The following is a 6228-nucleotide window of genomic DNA, read 5'->3' as shown; positions in this document are numbered from 1 at the left end:
TGGCCCGGGGGGGGGAGGGAGCGGGCCCCGGCACCGCTCAGAGGGATCATCGCATGTGGGGGAAAGGTCACCGGGAGGATGTCGCACACAATGCCGCTCGTCTCCTGTTCCTGAACCTTCACATTGTGCGCGCGTGCCATCGGGAGGCGGAGCCCTGCAGAGCATCGCCGCTTATGTGCCGCTTCCCCTTTAAATCTCCGAACCCTGAAACGTTGTTTCCTTATTTGTATTCCATTTCGTTTGTCGCTTTTATTGAACTCGTTACACTTGTTTCTCTCTTTTCCGATTCCTCTCCGAACCCCGAAATATTACCGCCGGAGGAAAAACGGAATACACGGAGAAGACGCCAGATCCGAATCCGGGGACAGAGTGTACTCCTGAGGTGCATGCTGGGACTTGTAGTTCCTCTTTGGCAGGTGCTCACTATCCGGAACCCCCCCCCCGCAGGTCATCTATTCAGGACTTCCTGATCACTCACAGCTGATATACCCCCTCCCCCTCCCCAGAGGGGAACCAGCAGGTGGGACTTCATTGTCCTCCTTCCTGCGCAGGTGATGAAGTACTATTGCCATGGCTTCTTTTTAAAGGTGCAGACTCCAGAGTTCTCATGCTGATCCTCTGGCTTCATTCCCATGATTGTCGCTGACTAAGGAGAAGCATTTGGGGTTTGGAGTTAAAGTCTTGCTGCGGGTAACAGGTCAGGTCACCAGGTACCCGGCGCAGACCTCTACAGGTAGGTGGGGGGCGGCCATGTTTATGGCATTTTCACGGACCCCCCATCAGCGTGAAGATGGAGACGTCTCAAAGGGACTGGCCGGCACACGGAGGAATCGGCTATTAATAATTCACCCTGCGAGAGGACACTCAGGGAAGGGCAGAGTGTTGGATGACACTGGGCCGTCTGCCCCCTTGTGGACACTCAGGGGAGGGCAGAGTGTTGGATGACACTGGGCCGTCTGCCCCCTTGTGGACACTCAGGGAAGGGCAGAGTGTTGGATGACACTGGGCTGTCTGCCCCCTTGTGGACACTCAGGGAAGGGCAGAGTGTTGGATTACACTGGGCCGTCTGCCCCCTTGTGGACACTCAGGGAAGGGCAGAGTGTTGGATTACACTGGGCCGTCTGCCCCCTTGTGGACACTCAGGGAAGGGCAGAGTGTTGGATGACACTGGGCCGTCTGCCCCCTTGTGGACACTCAGGGAAGGGCAGAGTGTTGGATGACACTGGGCCGTCTGCCCCCTTGTGGACACTCAGGGAAGGGCAGAGTGTTGGATGACACTGGGCCGTCTGCCCCCTTGTGGACACTCAGGGAAGGGCAGAGTGTTGGATGACACTGGGCCGTCTGCCCCCTTGTGGACACTCAGGGAAGGGCAGAGTGTTGGATGACACTGGGCCGTCTGCCCCCTTGTGGACACTCAGGGAAGGGCAGAGTGTTGGATGACACTGGGCCGTCTGCCCCCTTGTGGACACTCAGGGAAGGGCAGAGTGTTGGATGACACTGGGCCGTCTGCCCCCTTGTGGACACTCAGGGAAGGGCAGAGTGTTGGATTACACTGGGCCGTCTGCCCCCTTGTGGACACTCAGGGAAGGGCAGAGTGTTGGATGACACTGGGCTGTCTGCCCCCTTGTGGACACTCAGGGAAGGGCAGAGTGTTGGATGACACTGGGCCGTCTGCCCCCTTGTGGACACTCAGGGAAGGGCAGAGTGTTGGATGACACTGGGCCGTCTGCCCCCTTGTGGACACTCAGGGAAGGGCAGAGTGTTGGATGACACTGGGCCGTCTGCCCCCTTGTGGACACTCAGGGAAGGGCAGAGTGTTGGATGACACTGGGCTGTCTGCCCCCTTGTGGACACTCAGGGAAGGGCAGAGTGTTGGATGACACTGGGCTGTCTGCCCCCTTGTGGACACTCAGGGAAGGGCAGAGTGTTGGATGACACTGGGCCCTCTGCCCCCTTGTGGACACTCAGGGAAGGGCAGAGTGTTGGATGACACTGGGCCGTCTGCCCCCTTGTGGACACTCAGGGAAGGGCAGAGTGTTGGATGACACTGGGCCGTCTGCCCCCTTGTGGACACTCAGGGGAGGGCAGAGTGTTGGATGACACAGGGCCGTCTGCCCCCTTGTGGACACTCAGGGAAGGTGCAGAGTGTTGGATGACACTGGGCTGTCTGCCCCCTTGTGGACACTCAGGGAAGGGCAGAGTGTTGGATGACACTGGGCTGTCTGCCCCCTTGTGGACACTCAGGGAAGGGCAGAGTGTTGGATTAATCTCTCTCATCCATCCCTTTTATATGTTTTGCGGAATGTTGCTGTTTGTGTCATTTCCTCTCACTTCCTGTTACAGTCACAATAATTGCTGATGAAGACGTTTCTGTGTCTTTTATGTAAACCACATATACAGCCGCTTCCATTTCCCTCGCGGATTGGTCACATGGGGTGACGATCTTTTCCATGTATGTCACTTTGTATCAGCTGATCCGTTGTGTGAGATCGTCTCCCCGAGGTTCGGAAGGTCACCAGATATTTATGAATAGTATACGGAGTGTATAGAATCGCCTTCTCGTACTCTGTTCGGTCAGTCTTGTTGTCCAGATCCTGGGACCTCCAAGGTGAGTTCTCTTACAAGTGCCGGCGTGTCCATGAGTGACATTGTGGAAGCGTGGCCGGTTTATGGACTCCTCGATTCTGTCCATTGACACGCGCACATTTATCTTCTCTGCCCTCCTAAAAGGTTTATTTCCCCAGATATCTCCTCCTCTCAGTGCTGCTGATCACTTCCTGTCTATATGCACACCCTCCTGCGTCGGCTGCTCATCAGTGCTTCCTGAGGGCATCAGTGGATCATGCCTGGGATGTCTCCATCAGGGGAGTACAGCAGGGTGACAACGCAAGAGTATAATTGGGAGAAGGGGACAGAGTGTTTGTCACTTTATAATAGGAAGTGGGAGTGGCTAAGTGCATGGGCAGAGTATACATCAGGAAGTGGCTCAGTGTATGGGCAGAGTATACATCAGGAAGTGGCTCAGTGGATGGGCGGAGTAGACATCAGGAAGTGGTTCAGTGGATGAGCGGAGTAGACATCAGGAAGTGGCTCAGTGGATAGGGGGAGTAGACATCAGGAAGTGGCTCAGTGGATGGGCGGAGTAGACATCAGGAAGTGGCTCAGTGGATGGGCGGAGTAGACATCAGGAAGTGGCTCAGTGGATGGGCGGAGTAGACATCAGGAAGTGGCTCAGTGGATGGGCGGAGTAGACATCAGGAAGTGGCTCAGTGGATGGGCGGAGTAGACATCAGGTTCTGCCCCCTTGTGGACACTCAGGGAAGGGCAGAGTGTTGGATGACACTGGGCTGTCTGCCCCCTTGTGGACACTCAGGGAAGGGCAGAGTGTTGGATGACACTGGGCTGTCTGCCCCCTTGTGGACACTCAGGGAAGGGCAGAGTGTTGGATTAATCTCTCTCATCCATCCCTTTTATATGTTTTGCGGAATGTTGCTGTTTGTGTCATTTCCTCTCACTTCCTGTTACAGTCACAATAATTGCTGATGAAGACGTTTCTGTGTCTTTTATGTAAACCACATATACAGCCGCTTCCATTTCCCTCGCGGATTGGTCACATGGGGTGACGATCTTTTCCATGTATGTCACTTTGTATCAGCTGATCCGTTGTGTGAGATCGTCTCCCCGAGGTTCGGAAGGTCACCAGATATTTATGAATAGTATACGGAGTGTATAGAATCGCCTTCTCGTACTCTGTTCGGTCAGTCTTGTTGTCCAGATCCTGGGACCTCCAAGGTGAGTTCTCTTACAAGTGCCGGCGTGTCCATGAGTGACATTGTGGAAGCGTGGCCGGTTTATGGACTCCTCGATTCTGTCCATTGACACGCGCACATTTATCTTCTCTGCCCTCCTAAAAGGTTTATTTCCCCAGATATCTCCTCCTCTCAGTGCTGCTGATCACTTCCTGTCTATATGCACACCCTCCTGCGTCGGCTGCTCATCAGTGCTTCCTGAGGGCATCAGTGGATCATGCCTGGGATGTCTCCATCAGGGGAGTACAGCAGGGTGACAACGCAAGAGTATAATTGGGAGAAGGGGACAGAGTGTTTGTCACTTTATAATAGGAAGTGGGAGTGGCTAAGTGCATGGGCAGAGTATACATCAGGAAGTGGCTCAGTGTATGGGCAGAGTATACATCAGGAAGTGGCTCAGTGGATGGGCGGAGTAGACATCAGGAAGTGGTTCAGTGGATGAGCGGAGTAGACATCAGGAAGTGGCTCAGTGGATAGGGGGAGTAGACATCAGGAAGTGGCTCCGTGGATGGGCGGAGTAGACATCAGGAAGTGGCTCAGTGGATGGGCGGAGTAGACATCAGGAAGTGGCTCAGTGGATGGGCGGAGTAGACATCAGGAAGTGGCTCAGTGGATGGGCGGAGTAGACATCAGGAAGTGGCTCAGTGGATGGGCGGAGTAGACATCAGGAAGTGGCTCAGTGGATGGGCGGAGTAGACATCAGGAAGTGGCTCAGTGTATGGGCGGAGTAGACATCAGGAAGTGGCTCAGTGGATGGGCGGAGTAGACATCAGGAAGTGGCTCAGTGGATGGGCGGAGTAGACATCAGGAAGTGGCTCAGTGTATGGGCGGAGTAGACATCAGGAAGTGGCTCAGTGTATGGGCGGAGTAGACATCAGGAAGTGGCTCAGTGTATGGGCGGAGTAGACATCAGGAAGTGGCTCAGTGTATGGGCGGAGTAGACATCAGGAAGTGGCTCAGTGTATGGGCGGAGTAGACATCAGGAAGTGGCTCAGTGTATGGGCGGAGTAGACATCAGGAAGTGGCTCAGTGTATGGGCGGAGTAGACATCAGGAAGTGGCTCAGTGTATGGGCGGAGTAGACATCAGGAAGTGGGCGTGGCTCAGTGGATGGGCGGAGTAGACATCAGGAAGTGGCTCAGTGTATGGGCGGAGTAGACATCAGGAAGTGGCTCAGTGTATGGGCGGAGTAGACATCAGGAAGTGGCTCAGTGTATGGGCGGAGTAGACATCAGGAAGTGGCTCAGTGTATGGGCGGAGTAGACATCAGGAAGTGGCTCAGTGTATGGGCGGAGTAGACATCAGGAAGTGGCTCAGTGTATGGGCGGAGTAGACATCAGGAAGTGGCTCAGTGTATGGGCGGAGTAGACATCAGGAAGTGGCTCAGTGGATGGGCGGAGTAGACATCAGGAAGTGGCTCAGTGTATGGGCGGAGTAGACATCAGGAAGTGGCTCAGTGGATGGGCGGAGTAGACATCAGGAAGTGGCTCAGTGTATGGGCGGAGTAGACATCAGGAAGTGGCTCAGTGGATGGGCGGAGTAGACATCAGGAAGTGGCTCAGTGGATGGGCGGAGTAGACATCAGGAAGTGGCTCAGTGGATGGGCGGAGTAGACATCAGGAAGTGGCTCAGTGTATGGGCGGAGTAGACATCAGGAAGTGGCTCAGTGGATGGGCGGAGTAGACATCAGGAAGTGGCTCAGTGGATGGGCGGAGTAGACATCAGGAAGTGGCTCAGTGGATGGGCGGAGTAGACATCAGGAAGTGGCTCAGTGGATGGGCGGAGTAGACATCAGGAAGTGGCTCAGTGGATGGGCGGAGTAGACATCAGGAAGTGGCTCAGTGGATGGGCGGAGTAGACATCAGGAAGTGGCTCAGTGGATGGGCGGAGTAGACATCAGGAAGTGGCTCAGTGGATGGGCGGAGTAGACATCAGGAAGTGGCTCAGTGGATGGGCGGAGTAGACATCAGGAAGTGGCTCAGTGGATGGGCGGAGTAGACATCAGGAAGTGGCTCAGTGGATGGGCGGAGTAGACATCAGGAAGTGGCTCAGTGGATGGGCGGAGTAGACATCAGGAAGTGGCTCAGTGGATGGGCGGAGTAGACATCAGGAAGTGGCTCAGTGGATGGGCGGAGTAGACATCAGGAAGTGGCTCAGTGGATGGGCGGAGTAGACATCAGGAAGTGGCTCAGTGGATGGGCGGAGTAGACATCAGGAAGTGGCTCAGTGGATGGGCGGAGTAGACATCAGGAAGTGGCTCAGTGGATGGGCGGAGTAGACATCAGGAAGTGGCTCAGTGGATGGGCGGAGTAGACATCAGGAAGTGGCTCAGTGTATGGGCGGAGTAGACATCAGGAAGTGGCTCAGTGTATGGGCGGAGTAGACATCAGGAAGTGGGCGTGGCTCAGGGGGGGGGCGGC

The sequence above is a fragment of the Nanorana parkeri genome, unplaced genomic scaffold (assembly GCF_000935625.1).
Source record: "Nanorana parkeri isolate BGI_ZX_2015 unplaced genomic scaffold, ASM93562v1 scaffold3903, whole genome shotgun sequence".
Taxonomy (NCBI): Eukaryota; Metazoa; Chordata; class Amphibia; order Anura; family Dicroglossidae; genus Nanorana; species Nanorana parkeri.
Note: the sequence above shows the minus strand (reverse complement) of the source record.